Source organism: Sphaeramia orbicularis, chromosome 17 (assembly GCF_902148855.1).
Source record: "Sphaeramia orbicularis chromosome 17, fSphaOr1.1, whole genome shotgun sequence".
Taxonomy (NCBI): domain Eukaryota; kingdom Metazoa; phylum Chordata; class Actinopteri; order Kurtiformes; family Apogonidae; genus Sphaeramia; species Sphaeramia orbicularis.
The window spans coordinates 39,197,597-39,220,347 of NC_043973.1; positions in this window are offsets into that span (position 1 = coordinate 39,197,597).

Sequence of the window (22,751 nt, forward strand, 5' to 3'; positions counted from 1 at the left end):
GCAGAATTTGGGATTCTTTGGCCATTTTTCAGAGAATATGAATGATAATACAAAGACTTTTCTTCAACTCGTGGCTAGTTGGGTGAAGCCATTTATTACACTGGTCAACAACAAATTTATTGTTTAAGTTTTTTGAGCTGATTTAGGATAATTTTGGTGTGCTGAATCCAAAAATCACATTAATTTTGCTCAATCAGGTCAGCTTTCTGAACTATGCTACATATTGGCTTTTTAACATTTTTGCTTACATTTATGGGCATTTTCACATCATATGATACAAAATTCTTTCATATTTCTTGCAATAAACGAGTTCCGAAGATTTTACTTTTGCCAATTTATGATTAATGTTTTTTTTTAATATTACAGGTGAATGAAATGGCTTCGACTAGAAGATCTTGCAAAAATAAGCCTGACGTATTCTGCTACATCTGCGGTGAATACACCATTGTACCTAACAGGAATCAAGTGATCAAATGATTTTTTTTTCTCTTAAAACCTATTTTGGGTGAGAACTATATAAAAAATCAACTAATAAGGACAAAAAATGTAATCAATTTTCTGAGAAGATCAAATTTTCCAAAATCAAATTAGCAAAAAAACCTGACCTGATTGAGGAAAAACAGATGTCATTTTTGGATTTAGCGGTGCAAAATGGTCCTAATTCAGTTGAAAAAACCTAGAAAACTTGCAAAAAACATTTTTTATAACCCAATGTTATCTAACAAATATGTTTGCTCTTTTTAAAATCATGCTGACAAAAGAAACTATCCAAATGACCCTGATCCAAAGTGTGCATACCCTAATTCTTAATCCTCAGTATTGACCCCTTTAACATCAATAACAGCTTGAAGTCTTTTGTGGTAGCTGTTTACGAAACACTATTTTCTCAGATGGTGAAGCTGCCCATTCTTTTTGGCAAGACACCTTCAGTTCCATTAAGATTTTGGGTTTTCTGGCATGAACTGCATGTTTGAGTCCTCCCCAGAGTGTCTCAATGATACTGAGGTCAGGAGACTGAGATGGCCACTCTTTCACCTTCACTTTTTTCTGCTGTAGCCGGTGACAGGTCGACTTGGTCTTGTGTTTTGGCTCATTGTCATGTTGGAACATCCAAGACCGTCCCATGTGCATTCTGTCAGGGTATGGAAACTTATGAGCACAACTGTATATCGTTTACATAACCTCCTGATCTGTAACTGTGGAGAACTGGGATCAGTATGGTTTGGGCTCTGTCTATTTCCTGGACCAAAACAGACAAGACACACTGAAATGGAAAAGATGTGGTTGGAAAAATAAATAAAATGAAATTGGTAAAAACATGGAAAATTATTTTGCTGTATTACATTCCTCCTTCTGTATCACTTGCATATTTTTTTTGCTGAAATGCAAACGTATTTTCACTTTTTCATTCAATTTCATTTGATTTCCAAGTACAATGAGAAATTCAACCTGTTTAATTCAAAACTGCTCCATTCATTATTCATTCACTCATTGCAGAAACAGGTTTTTACTGTAGTGTTTGTAATTAAATTCACCGTTGTTGAGTCACTATTGTGCAGCGTTTGTGTTTTTGATGTCTGGAGGTAGAGTTTCACTTTGATGAAAGATTTCATGAGGAGCTTAGTTTTGAAGTTTGTGGAGATGTGTGGTTAGTTTTACATTTGTGTTCAGAGTTTCGAGATGGAGCATTGACAAGGACTGTAACAGAAGCAAATATACTTTTAGGGAATAGTTTAAGACCTACACCCACCATTATCTCACACAAATAACTTTTTCTTCCAACCAAACAGACATTCAGCTGTAACTTTTTGGCCCACCCCCTGAAGGGGGGCAAACTATGAGTCGAATTCATACCAGCTGTGGTTTACAGATTGCCAGTGACCCGGAATAGATCTCATTATATTTTGGGAACAATAGATCAAAGTTCCAATTTTTTTTAGGAATTTTTAAAATATTTTTTTCCCCATTTACTTATCATGGGTGAAATTTCAAATGTCTGTAGCAGCAAAACTATTGGTTGAATTTATACCAAATTTGGTTTATAGATTACCAGTGACCCAGAATAAATCTCATTACATTTTAGAAATAATAGGTCAAAATTCAAATTTTTTTAATGAATTTTTAAAATTTTTAAAAATGTTTTGTCTTCTCCCATTTACTCATAATGGGCGGAATTTCAAATGTCTGTAAAAACATCAATTTTGTTTCAATTTACTTCAAACTTGGCACATATATAGAGGCAATTGATATGATGACATCAGCTGGATCGATGCCAAAATAAGTTACAATACAGGCGAGGGGCTGGGTTTGTTGTGCCTTGTACCACTTGTTTGTTTCTGAGATTCTTTTTGCTGTTTTTCTGCACTATTGGTTGCAAAGTTTATTTTCTACACAGACAACAGGAAAAAGAAGAGAAATGACAACACCAACTGAGATGCGCTGATATTTACCTCCGCCAAGGAGGTTATGTTTTTGCCAGGGTTTGTTTGTTTGTTTGTCTGTCCGTTTGTCTGTCCGTTAGCGTGCAACATAACTCAAAAAGTTATGGACAGATTTTGATGAAATTTTCAGGGTTTGTTGGAAATGGGATAAGGAAGAAATGATTAAATTTTGGTGGTGATCGGGGGTGGGGGGGCCCACGGGGGGGCCCATTTCCAACAAACCCTGAAAATTTCATCCAAATCTGTCCATAACTTTTTGAGTTATGTTGCACACTAACAGACAGACAAACAAACAAACAAACAAACCCTGGCAAAAACATAACCTCCTTGGAGTGGGGGGGCCCACGGGGGGGGGCACCGATCAGCCTTGGCGGAGGTCTGCACTCTCCGAGTGCTTCTAGTTTGATGGATTTTTTTTTTTTTTTTTGCAATAATTATAACCTACTGCCTAAATTTCTCTATTATGGAAAAACTCCATCATTTGTTTATAATAGAACATTCACTCTTATTTTTTTTCCAAAATTACATCAGGTTACAGAGCTTTTGTACAAATACAGGGTGGGGAAGCAAAATTTACAATATTTTGAGGCAGGGATTGAAAGACAGTGTATGACCAATTAGTTTATTGAAAGTCATGAGAATTTATTTGCCACAAGAAAATTGACATAATAGAAAATGTTTACCTCCGCCAAGGAGGTTATGTTTTTGCCAGGGTTTGTTTGTTTGTTTGTTTGTTTGTCTGTTTGTTTGTTTGTCTGTCCGTTAGTGTGCAACATAACTCAAAAAGTTATGGACAGATTTGGATGAAATTTTCAGGGTTTGTTGGAAATGGGATAAGGAAGAAATGATTAAATTTTGGTGGTGATCGGGGGTGGGGGGGCCCACGGGGCCATTTAATCATTTCTTCCTTATCCCATTTCCAACAAACCCTGAAAATTTCATCAAAATCTGTCCATAACTTTTTGAGTTATGTTGCACACTAACGGACAGACAAACAGACAAACAAACAAACAAACCCTGGCAAAAACATAACCTCCTTGGCGTGGGGGGGCCCACTGATCAGCCTTGGCGGAGGTCTGCGCTCTCCGAGTGCTTCTAGTTTTATTCTATGTGTCCTCCTTCTTTCTCAATAACTGCCTTCACACGCTTCCTGAAACTTGTGCCAGTGTTCCTCAAATATTCAGGTGACAGCTTCTCCCATTCTTCTTTAATAGTATCTTCCAGACTTTCTCGTAATAGTTTTGCTCATAGTCATTCTCTTCTTTACATTATAAACAGTCTTTATGGACACTCCAACTATTTTTGAAATCTCCTTTGGTGTGACGAGTGCATTCAGCAAATCACACACTCTTTGACGTTTGCTTTCCTGATTACTCATATGGGCAAAAGTTTCTGAAAAGGTATGGATAATAGTGTTAGGTATGATTATGACATCAGTATATGTTTGGTTTCAAAACAATTGACGTAGTGCCTGCTGAGAAAAAACAACTAAATGTTCATTGTAAATTTTGCTTCCCCACCCTGTATACTACAATGAATTCCACCATATCACACTTTATTATTACTTGCAAAGATTTCTATTGTGGAAATAATACAATTGATCATATTTGTTTTTTTTTTTTGCAGGATTATGCAAAACTACTGCCCTGGTTTTCATGAAACTTGGTGGTCGGGCAGGGCATGAGCCAAGGACAGATGCCTTCAATTTTCCATTCGGATCCATAAAAGGAGCCTGGGAGCTCTCTGCCAGAATTTGGTCCCTGCCTCAGAGTTAATTTATTTGCTCTGGCAGATCTGGCAGTCTGGCACTGCTCCCATTCCGACTGATTTCCACTTAAAGTTGATTGGGCTAAACTAATCAGAGCCGTTTATCTGATAAGGGGTGGTTTCATATGATGGTGAGCTACCACCTTTGATCACTCCGTGTACAGTATTTGTAAGAAAAGCCACCAACACAACTTTAAGATCCTCACTGAACGCAACATAAGTTTCTCTGTAAGAGGTTTTATTGTTCTTTTCTCTTTTTTTTGGCAATGATATGTTCTGTAAAATACCCCAATTTGTGTGTATGGGACATGTAAGTAGCTTATGTCCCTGAACAGACCTTCTCTTAGTTCTTTATGCTTCGTTCTGACCATATGCTCTGCTTGCCGTCGGAGCATAGCTTAACTGTTAACTGGCCCGAGGACAGCTGGCTCCGGTGGGTGCGTTTATTATGTAGGCTGTACCATGGTTTTTAAATGCACAAAAAATATGTTCTTAAAATTCTGCTGCATTTAATGTGGTGGAATCACTGAAGTTCATGGAAATGGATTCTAGAAAAGACACAATGAATAAAAAGGTACAAATGTATGTCATGGAATGTGATTTTCCATTCTCAGTTTGATACAGGCCAGATATTGTCCATTACAAAAGAATAAATACCGTAACTGCACTTCAAGCGTTATTTGACAATAAACCTACTCCCATGTTTCCAACAGAACTTGAGTTTTATTTACCAGGTTCAACAAATGACATAAAAAGCCGAACAAACAATAACACTGGACATGTGTTGAATGAAACGTGGTGTTGGGCTGGGCATATCGATCTAAATATTGATAGTATCAATACCAAGGTGAGTATCGGTATTGGATCGATACTAGTGTGATGAGATCAATACTTTTGTTGCAATTTCTCTTCTATACGTCCAGCAAAGTACTGGAATTTCCTCACAGAGTTCATGCAAGCTCCAAGCCCCCCCGCTGGAGACCTGAGAGTCAGAGCACTGACTGAGAGCAGCCTGTGATGGTGGAGAGAAAGATAAGCGCTGTGTGGAGTTTATTCACTGCAGCTGACAGGGAAACTGCCATATGTGATGTGTGCAATAAAGTCATTCGCCACTGTGGTAATGCCACAGATTTAAAAGGGGAATTATTTTATTATCAGAATTGCCTTTATTCACCAAGTATCTTCAAAAGAATACAAGGAATTTTTTTTTTCTTAAAACTATGCTCTCTCTGTACAACATAATAAACAAGTACTAAAAGCACACACAACTCAAACAGAGTTTAAATCAGTAAAAAAAATACTTCTTGTACAAAAAAGGGCTATTTTTATACTGTTAAACTGTTTTATATTGTAGTTAAAAAAAAAAAAAAAAACATGTTTGAGCAAAATCTTTGTCCTGTGTTTTATCATAATCATAATTGACTAACTAAAGGCAGTATCACAAAATTATTCAGTGATCATGCCATTTCAAGTAAATAGTATCAGTATCAGTGATACTAGCCCTGTATTTACTTGGCATCAAATCAATACTAAAATTCCCAGTATCGCCCACCCTTAACGTGTTTTAAAACACTAGAAGATAAGTTCAGTAAATCTCAATGTCTGCACAGAAGAGTTCAAGACATGTTAAGTATGAAAGAAAGTCACACTAAAGACTAGATACTTCAGTCTGTTTTTTAATGCTCTTCTATATTTCAGTTGTATCTTGTTAAAGAGACTGAGAAATGCAACCATACATTATAATATATCATGATACTCTGGCAAAAAAAATAGTTAATACATCATGTATTTGTGGCCTGAAATGTTTGCACAGTATTGTATAGTAGTGTTGCTTTTGTCAATGAAAATTATGATTAAATATCTTTGTCGAATGATAAGATAACCCTGTTTGAAGTAAAATACGTTTGACTAAAAGAAAATGTTGGTTTTGTCAAGACTATATTGACCAGATTAAATGGAATTGCATAACTAAAAAGAGACTAAAATACAATTTTCATTGATGAAAACAAAACTAAACTAGAAGCACTCGGAGAGCGCAGACCTCCGCCAAGGCTGATCAGTGCCCCCCCCCCCCCCCCCCCCCCCCCCCCCCCCCCCCCGTGGGCCCCCCCACCCCAGATCACCACCAAAATGTAATCATTTCTTCCTTATCCCATTTCCAACAAACCCTGAAAATTTCATCCAAATCTGTCCATAACTTTTTGAGTTATGTTGCACACTATCGGACAGACAAACAAACAAACAAACAAACAAACAGACAAACAAACCCTGGCAAAAACATAACCTCCTTGGCGGAGGTAAATATCTTCAGTTTTCATTGACTAAAAGAAGACGAAAATAGTCATGTATTATTCTGACTAAAATATGACTAAAATGATCAGAGTTTTAGTCGACTAAAACTTGACTGACTGACTAAAATTAATAAAGACTGAAATGAGAGTTTGACACAAAGACTAGACTAAGACTAAAATTAAAACAGGCTGACAAAAACAACACCACTGTATACTCAAATTTTAAGATTTTTCAAGCCAGAGTAGAGCAGTTTAGACTTCCAATCTGTGGTTGTTTTATCATGATAGAGCTTACAGACTATTTGCTCCAACATCTATTTTTAGGAGATTTTCCATTAGTTGGCCATTGGCATTGGTGTCCGACATCATAAGGTGATGGCACACATTCACTGTGAAGCAGCGATAACTGTGGTTCAACCAGTCTGTGCATCTGCGTGATTTTACATCACCTTTAAAGCAGATTTGGCTCACTTCAACCCTTGATGAAGGTGATACTAAAAATAGTATCTGATAGTACCTGGTGGTCTCTGCTCTCATGCTGTGGTAACACCACAAAAAAAAACAAGTCGAAGCGAGTCGAGGTGATACCGTCAGTGGAAAATGGTATTAGTCTGGCAATGACAGGCTATAAAAAGATAAGAGGCTTTAATTGTTTTGAGTCCAAGGTTAATATTTGATCGTAAAAGTTAAAATAAATAAATATACAAAACAGTATCCGGAATTCTGATATAAAGTGATTCTGATATAAAGTGTCCATAAAATTTCCCTACAGAGATAATAAAGCAAGTTAACCTTTGACCTTTTTTTTTTCCCTAAAACCAACAACAGCGCCCTTCATTTCAGAAAAAAAAAACAAACAAACAGATGATAGAAATGTTACATGGTCATGTCAGTTAATAGCATTACCAGTGTCTGTTTCAGTCAAATGTATCACAGATTTAACAATAAGGGATAATTGCAAATGTAGCCACTTGTAAAATAAGCACATACACTGTCTATGTGTTTGATTAACTGCAAAAAACAGTGAACAGACTCCAAGAGTATGCAATTAATTAAAATATGCTGAAGTGCTGTGTATTTGCCATCTGGTTGTACAAAAGCATTCAATTTATAATAGTATCTCCTGTTTCACTGGTAATGAATCTACAGACTATACGACAATAGAGCAAACACTGTCACACTAACACAATCTTCTGTCTCTGATGCAGCGGCTCTTCATTATATTTTACATTAATTTGCTCAAATCTATGCATTTAAAATGAACAGAAGACAAGAAATGGTAACAAAACCCCTTTACTGGTTGGGAAATTCTGCAGAGAGAGGCTATTGATCAGCAGCTGCTCCATTTGAGGTGTAAAGTGACTAACAGTGACCACAGTGTTACTGAGCTGCTCCCTGATGGAAGAATTCATATGCATGTTACTATTAAATACACTGTGTGCCCAGAAAACTACCTAAAGATAACAAGTGATGCTTAAGACTTTAACATGCAATGTGACCAAACATCTCAACAAACCAACAGTGTAGAGCAGGGGTCTCAAACTTAACTTCACTGCAAAAATCTAAATCTTACCAAGTGTATTTTGTCATTTCTAGTCAAAATATCTCATCACACTTAAAATAAGACAGAATCACCTAAAGAGTAAGTTTTCAGTGAGATAAAAGAACTTATTTTTAGACAATAGAATCTTATTTGAAGACATCTTACCAAGATAATTTTCACTTGTTCCATTGGCAGATTTTTTTGCTTGAATTAAGCAAAAAAAAAAACAAAACTCTTGAATTACACTCAACAAAAATATAAATGCACCACTTTTGTTTTTGCTCCCATTTGTCATGAGCTGAAGTCAAAGATCTAAAACTTTTTCTGTGTACACACAAGGTTTATTTCTCTCAAATATTGTTCACAAATCTGTCTAAATTTGTGTTAGTGAACACTTCTTCTTTGCTGAGATAATCCATCCACCTCACAGGTGTGGCATATCAAGATGCTGATTAGACAGCATGATTTTTGCACAGATGTGCCTTAGGCTGGCCACAATAAAAGGCCACTCCAAAATGTGCAGTTTTATCACACAGCACAATACCACAGATGTCACAAGTTTTGAGGGAATATGCACTGGTCATGCTGACTTCAGGAATCTCCACCAGAGCTTTTGCCTGTGAATTGAATGTTCATTTCTCTACCATAAGCCATCTCCAAAGGTGTTTCAGAGAATTCATGAAGAAGACTGTGCGAGGAAAATGGTGGTCACACCAAATACTGACTGGTTTTCTGACCCCCCTGGACCACCCAATACAGTAAAACTGCACATTTTAGAGTGGCCTTTTATTGTGGCCAGCCTAAATCACACCTGTGCAATAATCCTGCTGTCTAATCAGCATCTTGATATGCCACACCTGTGAGGTGGATGGATTATCTCAGCAAAGAACAAAGGAGAAGTGCTCACTAACACAGATTTAGACAAATTTATGAACAATATTTGAGAGAAATAGGCCTTTTGTGTTCGTAGAAAAAGTTTTAGATCTTTGAGTTCAGCTCATGACAAATGGGAGCAAAAACAAAAGTGGTGCATTTATATTTTTGTTGAGTGTAGTTTTGCTGCTACAGACATTTGAAATTTCACCCATAAATAAATGGAAAAAAAAAGACTTTAAAAATTCCTAAAAATTTTAAACTTTGACCTACTGTTCCCAAAATGTAATCAGATCTATTCTGGGTCACTGGCAATCTAGAAACCCAATTTAGTATGAAGTCCATCAACAGTTTTACTGCTAGTGTTAACAAACAAACTGAACCCAAAACAATACCCCTTGCCTCCCCTTTGTTAGGGTGCGGTAATTATAGAATCTGGATGTAAAACTGGATCCATACCATATTCCTGGAGGACCGAGGTATGTGGCAGATCTGCCTTGTTAGCTTACCGGCTGATAGGCTGTAAGCTATTGTCATCTGTTGTCTGTTTCAAAAATTTCAATCGTCTTCTTCTGTGAAACTACAATTCCGATTGACTTCAAACTTGGTATACAGCTTCTTTATGATCATGTCAACAAAAGTTAGTGAAATTATTTGGATCCGGATCTGATTCTGGATTTGGTGCCACTTTGAAAAATGTCCCCATTATAAGAGATAGGAAGTGGATCGATGCAATAACTCAGTAAATATAAATGATATCAAGTGTAAATTTCTACAGTCCAGCCCTGATGGGGAGATGACCAAAACTTAATGTCCACATGCTGATCAGGATCTTCTTCTGGATCCGGGAACTTATGGAAAATTTAAAATGGGCTCTTATGGGGGAAAAAATTCAATTGTCTTCTTCTCTGAAACTCCAGTTCTGATTGACTTCAAACTTGGTATACAGCTTCTGTATGATGATGTCAGCACAAGGTATTGAAATTATTTCCATCCAAATCCGATTCTGGATTTGGTGCAACTTTGAAAAATTTTCCCATTATAACAGATAGGAAGTGGATTGATCCAATAAATAAGTATCAATGATATCAAGTTGGAATTTGATTTTTTTTACAGATCTAATTGGAATATGACCAAAACATGGGCTATTTCTGTAATAGAATAAATACACAGAACTGGGTGATAATAAATGGCATCTGGATACATTTCCCAAAGCTTTTAATTCAGCCAGCAAGCTACAGGGCCATTGGTCCTATTTTGTCAAATTTAACATCAAATGTCACATTAGCTCACTCAGTTACAGATGCTGAGAAACAAACGGGAAACAAGCCAACCGGTGGAGTGGAGGAGGAAAGGAGGAAATTAAAAATCTGAATTGGTGGTTTGTTTGTGGTTGAATAATATTGTGGAGTGCCCTTGTAGTTTAACATGTTACACAAACACTGCCATGTCAACACCGTAGGAGGAGCAGATGGACAATTATTCATGGCTCAGTTTAGCAGCTTGGCACCACTTCCACAGAGACGTGATGTTCACTTCACTCATGGTGAACAACTTCCATGCCAACGACATGATAGAGTGTGTCAGTGGATAGCTGTGACATTATTGTGTCTCTGTGCGCATGATGTCAACCATCACACAGTTTATGTGTAAATCTGACCACATTTAGATATATGTGAGTTTGAGCCGAAAACAGGCCAAATCTGGTCACCAGCCGATGAATTAGTGCATCTCCTGCACCTACTATGTGCTGTCCAGACGTCTATAAAGAGAGTTACAACACACTTTGATGTCACTGCTCTGGTGATCACGTGGTTCATGTAAGCCTGAGTAGTTCCAAACAAACCAAGGGCTGTCATGTTCTTCTATGGGACAGACAGCAGTGGGCATGGTGAATCTGAAAATAAACCACACATAACTGTTGTGTCACTACTGTATGTATTGTTGTGTGTTACACTTTTGAGTAGTGGGGTTGACCACTGAAAGGAGTGCATTTATTACTTTGAAAACTTAAATTTTTATTTGGGGGGGGGTGTTAGCTTGGGTAGGCTAATTACATGAGTGGTGCTAACTTTACAAGTTCATTCATTTTGCAATTGTACTGTACTTTACCATTTTTAAGTTTTACTATTATAGGACTGTGGTCTAAGCAGAAAACAGTGGTTAGCTGTGAACACTGTGTGTCTGCCAAGCTCTGCTCTGATAACACACACAATATGGCATTAACCAGCGGATAGCATTGTGGCTAACTTAGCATGTTAGCGTTAGCATGGACACTACACTCATTAAAAATTCAACATTAGCAAAACTCAAAACTCAACAGAATTCTTATAGGATGAGGATCTTACAAACACCAAGTTACAGAAGTTTTGCTTCCTTTAACTCATGAATAATAACTTAAAAAAAATATTCAAGAAAGGAAAACAATATGATGCATTTTAGATACAGTGTCTTGAAAAGTTTTTTTGTTTAACCAACCGAATTCCCTCCCTCCCTCCCATCCATCCAACATACACACATACATACAAACAAACTATCACTAAACATGGAACAAAAAAACAAACGAACAAACAAAATAAATAAATAAAAAAAGATGGGGGGGGGGACACAATATAAATCATGATACGGATAAATTAATAAGGGACACTTTCACGTGTTATTTCTAGCTAACAAGGTATATTATGCTATGGGAGGGTGTTGTGCCTATCAGAATACAAAATTAAGGGTCCCATAACTTATGGAATTTGAATAATAACTTTAATGAACTTTTATTTATCAGAGCTCAGCTCTACAGCAACTCTCCTCCTAATTAGCACATTACCTCAGGTGACAAACTGGACCGAACGCCACCAGGTTCAGCAAAACAACTAAAATAAAACCCACTGATAACATTTGTACTAACGTTACCTTATCTTAGAAACTCTATAATTTGTGGCTATAGTGGTTAAAGGTAGGGTACGAGATCGTAGAAAAACGGTTCGAGCAAGCTACATTTTGAAAATACTCGATTCAGAAGTCCAAACCCCTTTATTCAGACATCCCTCTGAAGCCACGCCTCCAGAGTACTGGCACGCACAATGCTTGTTCTCAAGGGTTCACGAGCGCTGCACAGCAACAATTTGGCAGTTCCAGTGGCCCCGGCCCCGATCCATGCATGCCTCATTCAGTCTCCTCCAACACCCCCGCTCTTACAGAACAGCCCCAGTTCATTCCTATCTGACTAACGCTACATTTCCTAATGATTTATGTTAATGATAAAACAGTTTGTCAGTGAACTTTCCATCCTAATTTAACTAATATAGCCAAGCTCTGGCTCTGGGTTTGTTTCCTGTACCAGTGCTCCAAGCCTCTGAGAACACACAATTCATGCATGAAGAGGGGTACACACAGAGGGGGAGGGACAAATGGCAGTCGAGTTTCATAGACATATCACTGTTCAATCATTTCGAGTGGGCGTTCAAAATGATTGGAGGGTGTTTTTTCAGTCCTGTCCGTTCCACAGGTGACAACATTTTTTTTAATTTTTGTGTTAGAGCATTTAATTAATTGGTTGTAAATGGGGGTGTGAAGGGGATTTTAAGCAATATAGTAAAAAATGCTCCAGGAAAACATCTCGCACCCCGCCTTTAAATCTGAACAGCTGGCAGCAGAAGGCTCTGGTGCTGTCGTAAGCACTGTTGGGTCTCCGCAGACTTCCCGTCAGTTAGTTTAATGGTCTTTTACAGACTAGACGACATGCAAAGACATACGAGTCTTAGAGTAAATATAATGATGCATAATCCTACAAAAACAATGACAAAGAAATATCAAGAGGATGAAATGTGAATAAAACTATTTTAATAAGATAAAAATAATGCATGTAGCCATTCGTATTCATGTTATGAATAGTAAATTATTTCATGGTTTGGGGGAATTTTCTTTTTGGCACCTATTGTGTAAACCACGCTGTGCTTTAGTTCATTAAAAAAGGCTCCTATGACAGATTTTCTTGCTGGCTTTTAACAACAAAGCTGTGTACCACTCTGTTGTCTTATCATATGACTATTAATCTCAGCGCCCAGTTGGAGTCAAACCTCCCCTGACAAATCGCCTCATTCATTCACTGCCAAATAACAAGGAGGCTCTGCCTGTAATTTCACGCTCCCCAATAACCATCATGTTTATTAAATAGCAAAATAAGTCCCTCAGGTAAGATGATGAATAATTGCATCACACTAATATCACAGATTTCTGCTTTCTCAGCTTGTCACTTTTGAAAACTGCTGTTATCTGTATTGTTTGTTGGCGCTAACTAACTGGGCGCTCCAATTGCATGTTCTATTTTGGTTTTTTTTTCCACCATTTGTATCTTCTCATATTGCTAGCGATAAACATTAATGACTGATGATGCTTCAGGAGCGCCCAGATCTTATGAGGTTGTTGTCTAAACACGTGGAAAAAAAGCACATCCCCCTACATCCCTGACAAGAAATTGAGGGCTGCATGGAATTTCCATCGATTCCCTGGTTCCATAATGGTAACATTTCATTTAAAATGGGAAAATATGATTACCTCATGCAATTCTGATGTATGCGGTGCTGACTTAGCACAGCCGTAGACATCCTCTCTCTCCCTGCTTATTGACAGAGACGAAAAGCACATCCTGTGATCACATTACTCCTGGTTTAACGTTGGTGTCAGCTGCCTCTTCATTCTAAATTTGACGGTAAACTGACCCATATGTATTTCCACATGTGTGAGGTTTTTGGCTTATAAATCATACACACACACACACACACATCTCCGCCAACGTGCTTTCTCTTTTCTCTGGGTATTTCTTTGCTATTCAACTGCAGACAAAGCCACCGGGGAGCAACCAAAGCTGCGAGGCCTATTGTCCCCCACAGCAATAAAAAGCAAATGACAAAGCCACATTATTGTAAAGTGTTACAGCACTTAACAGGATGATAAATCACTCCGTGCACCTTTATGTCTCGTGATCTGTACGTCTGTAATTACGGTGCTTATTCATCTTTAGTGCAGAAAGTGAGTGGTAATGTTCATATCATTCCTGTCTGCGTATTGTTTTAACCCAGTGATTCCCAACCTTTTTTGGCTCATGACCCCATTTTAACATCACAAATTTCTGGCGACCCCAGACATTCAGACTTTTTTTTTTTTGGCTAAAATTAATTTGTTTTTGATCATGTAATACTTAACTATACTGTGTTGCAAATAAATGTTAATTTTAGATGACATTTAGTCCATATAATGTATATTATTATGGACGGAGGCAGTAAATCCAGGTGTAGATTACTGCACAAAGGAAGAATTTGATTTTCCTTGGTCAGGATATGTACAGTCAGTCCAGCTGTGATTTACAAGGCTGACAATTAATACTGAACAAACAAGAACTCAAACTATGAATTATGAAAGAGCTGCAACATCTGAAACTGACCACAGTGAACATTTGACAGATAAACAGTACCACAGTGCTGCAGTTTCAGCTTCACAGTTTGTCATGTACTGTAAAAAAAAATCTGTAATTTAACAGAATTTTTACCGTTTATTTTACAGATTTTTCCTGTATTTTTAAGATACAGGAAAATATCAATGAAATTACAAAAACAGATTGTGATTTTACATGTCAAATGTAAAATAACATGAAAAAACTGTAACTGTGAATAACCATAAAATTTTGATTTTTTAAAAGATTTTTTTTTTTTCACAGAAAAATACAGTTAAAATACATTTGCAAATGTATCATAATTTCACAAATATTTATTTTCTATTTATAAGATAAAACTATTAATTTAAAGTTTAATACTGTTAAAAAAAAAAAAAAACAGATAAAATTACTGACAATTAACTGTTAAAGAAGTATTTGTTCTGTAAGTTTAACAAGACTTGTCTGTTAATTGACAAATATCTTGAGTAATTACAGGAGGTTTCAAAACAAAAATGTTGAATAAATGTATTTTTGTGAATGTATAACATGTATAAGCACTGATAAACTGTCCAAATACAGTTTTTATCAGTGGATTGTACAACATAGTCTCGATGAAAATTGTTTATATACATATTTATAGGTAATTTGATTGTTTTAATACATGTGAACATTCTTTATTAAACATTCAAAAGTAAAAAAAAAAAAAAGAAAAAAAAAGAAAAATCTCATGTAAAGTTAGGGCAAAAAACTGTATTTTAATTATGAAAAATTACTGTATTTTTATGAGATGGTTATTTTCTGTTATTTAACAGTATTTTTTTGGCACCCCTGCTGCCAGAATAATACTGTTTTTTTTTTATTTATTTTTTTTACAGTGTGTGTTTTATGTATTGTGATTGTCTCTGTCAACTCACAATATATATTTTTTTATTAGCAAGTTTTTATTTTGATCAATTCCGAGAAATTTCAGGCAACCCCATTTGTTTTCCAGGGGACACCAAGTGGGGCCCTGACCCTAAGGTTGAAAAACACACTTTTAACCTAACGTCCATCGGTTTCTATCAACGTCTGCTACTTGACACTACACAGCTATTTGTGTCTATATGTGAAGTTACTGTTCATTGTCATCTCTCTGACACACACACACACACACACACACTCACACACACACATATATATAGGCAGTTGAGCTGATTGAAAAGATCCAATCATGCGTATCGGTCATTGCTTTCTGTGTGTAATCCAATCTTCTAATGTTCCAAACAGATCGGCTGCTTTGTTAGCCTATGAAAGGAATGATGGATCTTTGAAACTGATAAAAATGAATGGGCTCTTTCATGTCATTAAAATTATATCACTATTAGGTACATGCAGTCTCTCTGTCACCTGCATCTGGATATTGCCTGAACAATTCAAGACCAATCATCTGTCTCTGCTTAAAATGTAATAAAATCCTTTCATCTGAGTGTTTTCTGGTTCACCTCATAGATGTATGTCTTCTACATTTCTGTTGAAACCTGCACCTCCTGCTCAAGGTCAGTTTTTATATGTGTAATATTCAGCCTAGATAAACACAGTAAAAGGCTTTTCTCTGTCCTTTATTCAGTTTGTGAATATATATTTCTCCTTAGTTATTTATTACAGATATTATTAACCCTTAACAGCCACAGGTTACCAAAAGCATTATTTAATGAGTTTTGAACCACTAATCCTATCAACACATTGAAATAATTCACGTGAAAAGCAGTTTCTCAGCTTTTCATCGTGTTTAATACCTGTTAATCCACTAATCCTATCAATTCATCTGAATAATTAACGTAAAATACAGTTATTCATCCTTTCATGGTCATCAGATATGACCCATTTGGACATTTAGGGGCTCTGTAGTGAACGTGGAAACACCGTCATCTTCTGCAGCATTAATTCACCAATAAAACCCATGCACTATGAGAAAAGACAATGGTTGCAGATACTTCTTTTTACCTTCAATTGTTGATAATCTGCTGAAAAAGTCACTTTTTTCTTGAGTTTTCTGTTTTCACATAAGCTTTGAATTTACTCAGTGCTTTTATGAACATCTACATCACAGGTGTCAAACATGAGGCCCGGGGGCCAAATCTGGCCCGCCAAAGGGTCCAATCTGGCGCATGGGATGGATTTGTGAAATACAAAAATTACAGTGAAGATTTTAACAATCGAGGATTTCAAAGTCATTTTAACTGAGATTCCACATACAGACCAATTAGATCTCAAGTGGGTCAGAACCAGTAAATTACTATCATATTAAACCTATAAATAATGAAAACAGCCAATTTTATCTTTGTTTTGGTGTAAATAAAAAGTAAAATTACATGAAAATGTTTATATTAAAAACTGTTATTTCACAAAAAATGTGAAAAACCTGCAGTGTCTTAAGATAAATAAATGCATTTTTACCAATATTCGGCCTGTTATTAAATGTTTTGTGCATTTGTAATTGTAATGTAAGTTGTAATGCACATGTGTAAATGATAAACTGATAAACTGAGGCATAATATTGTTAAAATTGGACTGGGTTTTCTTAAGATGTTTCCAGTTGTTCTTGTTATTCAGATTTTTGTAGATGTTAAAAAAAAAAAAAAGTGAATTAAGCTAAAAAAAAAAAAAAAAAAAATCTTGAACTAAGCAAAAAAAAATCTCGAATTAAGCAAAAAAAAAAAAAAAATAAAAAAATCTTGAATTAAGCCAAAAAAAATCTTGAATTAAGCAAAAAAAAAATCTTGAATTAAGCAAAAAAAAATTCTAATAATTATATAATAATGATAATTATATATTGTGTATCGTGTTATTCAGATTTTTGTAGATGTTAAAAAAAATTGTGAATTAAGCAAAAAAAAATCTTGAACTAAGCAAAAAAAATCTTGAATTAAGCAAAATAAAAAATCTTGAATTAAGCAAAATAAAAAATCTTGAATTAAGCAAAATAAAAAATCTTGAATTAAGCAAAATAAAAAATCTTGAATTAAGCAAAAAAAAAACTTGAATTAAGCAAAAAAAAAAAAAATCTTGAACTAAGCAAAAAAAAATCTTTAATTAAGCAAAATAAAAAATCTTGAATTAAGCAAAATAAAAAATCTTGAATTAAGCAAAAAAAAATCTTGAATTAAGCAAAAAAAAAAATCTTGAGCAAAGCAAAAAAGAATCTTGAATTAAGCCAAAAAAAAAATTGAATTAAGCAAAAAAAAAATCTTGAATTAAGCAAAAAAAAATCTAATAATAATTATATAATAATAATTATATATTGTGTATCGTGTTATTCAGATTTTTGTAGATGTTAAAAAAAAATTGTGAATTAAGCAAAAAAAAAATCTTGAATTAAGAAAAATAAAAAATCTTGAATTAAGTAAAATTAAAAATCTTGAATTAAGCAAAAAAAAGATCTTGAACTAAGTAAAAATAAAAAATAAAAAAATTGAAATTGAATTAAGCAAAAAAAAAAAAAAAAAATCTAATAATAATTATATATTGTTAAAATTGCACTTGTTTTTTTTTAAGATGTTTCCAGTTGTTCATGTTATTCAGATTTTTGTAGATATTAACATTATCATAATTTTTTATTTTTTTTTTTCCCACTGTTATTTTAGTGGTTCGGCCCACTTGAGATCATACTGGACTGAATGTGGCCCCTGACCTAAAATGAGTTTGACACCCCTGATCTACATAATCAAGTGGTGACAGGCACAACAAACCCTGCCCCTTGCAAGTATTTCACCCATTATAAGTAAATGGGACGATTAAAAAAAAAAAAAAATCATATAAAATTTGAACTTTGACCTACTTTTCCCAAAATGCAATGCCATCTATTCTGGGTCACTAGCTATCTATAAACCCAATTTGGCATGAATTGAACATGCGCATGCGTGGCGTCTGTCAAACCGCCGGCGGATCTACTCCTAGAAATCCAGCCTTTTAACTACTTATTTCTTGCCTTTCAACGCTTACTCACTTGAACCTAACCTCTTAACCGTGTCTTTTTAACTTGACGCCATCAATCCAAACCTCCATCAGGGCAGGTCAGTATTGTCAGTGGATCCTTACCTCTGGTTGTCACCCATCGCTTCCCGCGCTCTGCCCGGTATCTCGCTGTTTCCACCATGGCGTCATCCTCATCAGCCGGAGATAGTCCTCTTGTCGAAGCCAACAAAACCCTGGTAAAGGCTTACCAAACTATCGCGGATCTCAAAGAGGAAATACTGCGCCTCTCCGCAGAACTCGAGGAGAAAAATGCCCAGCTCTGTGGTTTCTCCAGCCGCCCTCCCACACTGTCCAGTCTGTTCCTGAAAAGCGCAGAGAAGCCCAAAGCCTCCTGTGATGATACGGTGTTATGGGATCCTTCCTCTGCCTGTTCTCGCCCCCCGTGTTCTACACCCTGGTCTGAAGTGGTGATTCGTGGCCGCAAAAAGAACACCAGCAAAGACTCACCACCGCCGACCATCAGCACATCAAACCGCTTCGGCGTCCTGTCCGTGGAGGACGCTCCGGCTCCTCCCCCCGCGGCTGGTGTGCCCCCATCCCACCTGGCTCTGTCCCGGAACCGGCTCCTGCTGACTCCGTGGCTGCCACCGAACTGATTACCGGCGACGGTCCTAAAGCCGGTCCTCCTGTGAAGCCGTCGAACAAGGGTCCCCGCTCCTCGGTCCGCTCCTCTGCCCGGCGCTGCCTCCTCCGAGAGGCCGTCCGCCGTCACTCCGACGGTCCACCCGTGGGATGTCCACCTAGAGAGACCAGGAACCCTTCACCTTCAACACTGTCTCCTCGACCACTTTTCCCTCCGACCACCGCTATCCTCGGGGACTCCATCATCCGTCACGTCCGTTTCTTTAACGCCATAACCAGGTGTTTTCCTGGTTCCACCGTCACCTCCATCCTCCATGAACTCCCTCAGCTGCTGCTCTCACTGCCGTCCACCGTTACCCGGATCATAGTTCACGTGGGCTTCAATGACACTTCTCTTCAACAGTCCGAAGTGACGAAGGTTCATTTTAAAAACCTCTTTGATAAACTGAAAAGATCCGGGAAGGCTGTTTTCATTTCCGGGCCCCTCCCCTCCTTTGCCCGTGGTGTGGGCCGTTTCAGCCGACTCCTCAGCCTGAACACCTGGCTCCAGTCCGCCTCTGCTCTGAACGGCTTCAGTTTTATTGATAACTTTAATCTGTTCTGGAACCGCTCCTCCTTCTACAAGTCCGATGGCGTCCACCCCTCTACACTAGGCAGCAGCGTCCTGGCTCAAAACATTCAACATGCTGTCCAGACTAAAACCACTCCCACACCTATGTGACTACGCTCCCCGTCTTCTGCTGCAGTCACCTGCTCCCCCTGCTGGTCACATCAAACATCACCACGTTCAGAGTCTCCTGTACAGTCTGTAGTCAGACTGAATACCACCCCAGCTGATCTCTCCTCCTCTCCCAGCCCCCCACTAATGACAGTTACACCCCTCACTCACACCAGCTCACCTTTGAGGAACAATCTCTCTACTGGTCACCATCCTATTCCTGTTATTTTCAGTTCACGTATGGGGTTTCACACTGCTAAAAGGCATCGTAATATCACCAATCTCCGCCCATTAATATACACCGCAGTCATTGGTGCGTCCTTCTCTATAGGGTTATGGAATTGCCAATCTGCAGTGAACAAAGCAGATTTTATTGCTGCCTATGCCAACCATCACACACTGGACATCCTGGCTCTCACTGAAACCTGGATTACGCCTGAAAACAATGCAACCCCAGCCGCACTTTCTATCAGCCACACATTCTCTCATACCTCTCGTCCATCTGGACGAGGAGGTGGTGTGGGTCTGTTAATTTCCAACAAATGGAAACACAATCAACTCCTACCTTCAGTCAAATACAACTCCTTTGAATACCATGCCATCCTAGTGACAGCACCAGTCAAACTGTACATAATTGTCATTTATCGTCCACCAGGGCAACTGGGTGATTTTCCTGATGAGCTTGACACTCTGCTTTCCTCCATCCCAGAGCATGACTGCCCCATGCTAGTCCTCGGTGACATGAACATCCACTTAGACAATCCCAGCTTCTCAGATTTCATGTCACTAATACTCTCTTTTGAGCTACAGCGGGTTTGCAGTCCTCCAACCCACAAAGCTGGTAAAGAGCTCGATCTCATTTTCACCCGAAACTGCATCACAGATGCCCTCACAGTCACACCTTTACACCTGTCTGACCACTATTTCATTCAGTTCAGTGTGTCTCTCCCTGAAAAACACTCTGCTCCCTCCCCCATGGTCTCTTTCCGCCGCAACCTCCGCAATTTGTCCCCCACCCACTTCTCCACTGTCGTAGCCTCCGCTCTCCCTCCCCCCAGCACTTTTTTCCTCCTTAGAGGTTAATGATGCCACTGAGTCTCTGTGCTCTACACTTAGCTCCTGTCTGGATAATCTGTGCCATCTATCTACTAGACCCGCTCGATCCTCCCAGTCCCACCCATGGCTCAATGATAACCTCGGTCGCTGCGTACCAACCTCAGAGCCGCAGAGAGAAAATGGCACAAAACAAAAAGCTCTTCTGACCTGATCACATTCCAGTCACTATTGGTATCCTTCTCATCCAGTGTCACTGCTGCGAAGAAGGCTTACTATAATAACAAAATTCATTCTGCCACCGACACCAAGAAACTATTCTCAACCTTTAAACACTACTCAACCCTCCACCTCCACCGCCCACTACTAATCTGACAGCAGACAATTTGCTTCATTTTTCACAAATAAAGTGTCTACTATCAGCAGTCAGTTCACTGATCCACCCATAGACTGCACGCCTCCTTCTTCAACATCATCATCATCACACACTGCTTCCTCTCCCCTGACTATGGCTACTACTAACTCAACTGATAAAAGCCCAACTGCGTCATTCCCCTCATTTACTCCCCTCACAGAGAACGAGGTGTCTAAACTCCTTTCCTCTAGCCGTCCTACAACATGCCTGTTGGACCCTATTCCATCCAACCTCTTACAGTCTGTTGCCCCTACTATCACAGCACCAATCACACATGTGATTAATGCTTCACTGACTTCAGGAACATTTCCTACAGTATTTAAACAAGCGCAGGTAACACCACTACTCAAAAAACCTTCCCTCACCCCCACTCAAGTGGAGAATTATCGACCAGTCTCACTCCTCCCATACCTTTCTATGATCATCGAAAGGGCTGTTTTCAAACAGGTCACAGAATTCCTCTCCCAAAATAACCTCCTGGACATCAACCAATCTGGCTTCAAAATCGGCCACTCCACTGAAACGGCTCTGTTGTCTGTGACAGAAGCCTTGAAAGAGGCTAGAGCAGCAGCCAAGTCTTCAGTACTCATTCTACTGGACTTATCAGCAGCATTTGACACTGTCAATCATGATATCCTGTTATCCATACTCTGGAACATGGGCATCACAGGCCATGCACACTCCTGGTTTCAATCTTACCTTACTGGTCGGTCCTTCAGTGTGTCCTGGCTAGGGCACACATCAGCAGTTCACCGCCTCACCACGGGGGTCCCCCAAGGCTCTGTGTTGGGCCCCCTCCTTTTTGCCATATACACCACCTCACTCGGTCAGATCATCCACTCACACGGCTTCTCATATCATTGCTATGCTGATGATACCCAGCTCTATCTGTCATTCCCACCTGATGACTCCACAGTCTCAGTGCGGATCTCAGATTGTCTCTCTGACATATCTGCATGGATGAAAGCCCATCACCTTCAGCTGAACCTGTCCAAAACTGAACTGCTGGTCTTCCCAGCTAAGCCAACCATACAGCTGGACATCTCCATCACTATTGACTCCATACCTCTGGCTCCTACCAGTGTAGTACGTAACTTGGGAGTCATGATTGATAATCAGTTGACCTTCACGGATCACGTTGCCTCTGTCACCCGATCATGCCGTTTCACTCTGTTCAACCTAAGAAAGATCAGGCCATACCTAACCGAACAGGCCACCCAGCTCCTGGTGCAGACTATGGTTATCTACCGTCTTGACTACTGCAATGCTCTTCTAACGGGCCTCCCAGCTTGTGTTGTCAAACCACTACAGATGGTCCAGAATGCAGCAGCGCGTCTGGTCTTCAATCAGCCTAAAAGGGCACATGTCACCCCCTTACTCATTGAGTTACACTGGCTACCCATAGCTGCCCGCATCAAATTCAAATCTTTAATCCTAGCCTACAAATTCTCCGTGGGTCTGCTCCTGTCTACTTAGGTGCACTAATAAAAGCTTATGTCGCCCCACGACCACTCCGCTCGTCTGGGGAACGTAGTCTGGTGGTCCCCAGACCTTGTACAAGACAATCCAGGCTCTTTTCATGGGTCGTTCCACGTTGTGGAACGCTCTACCAAGTGCTACAAGAAC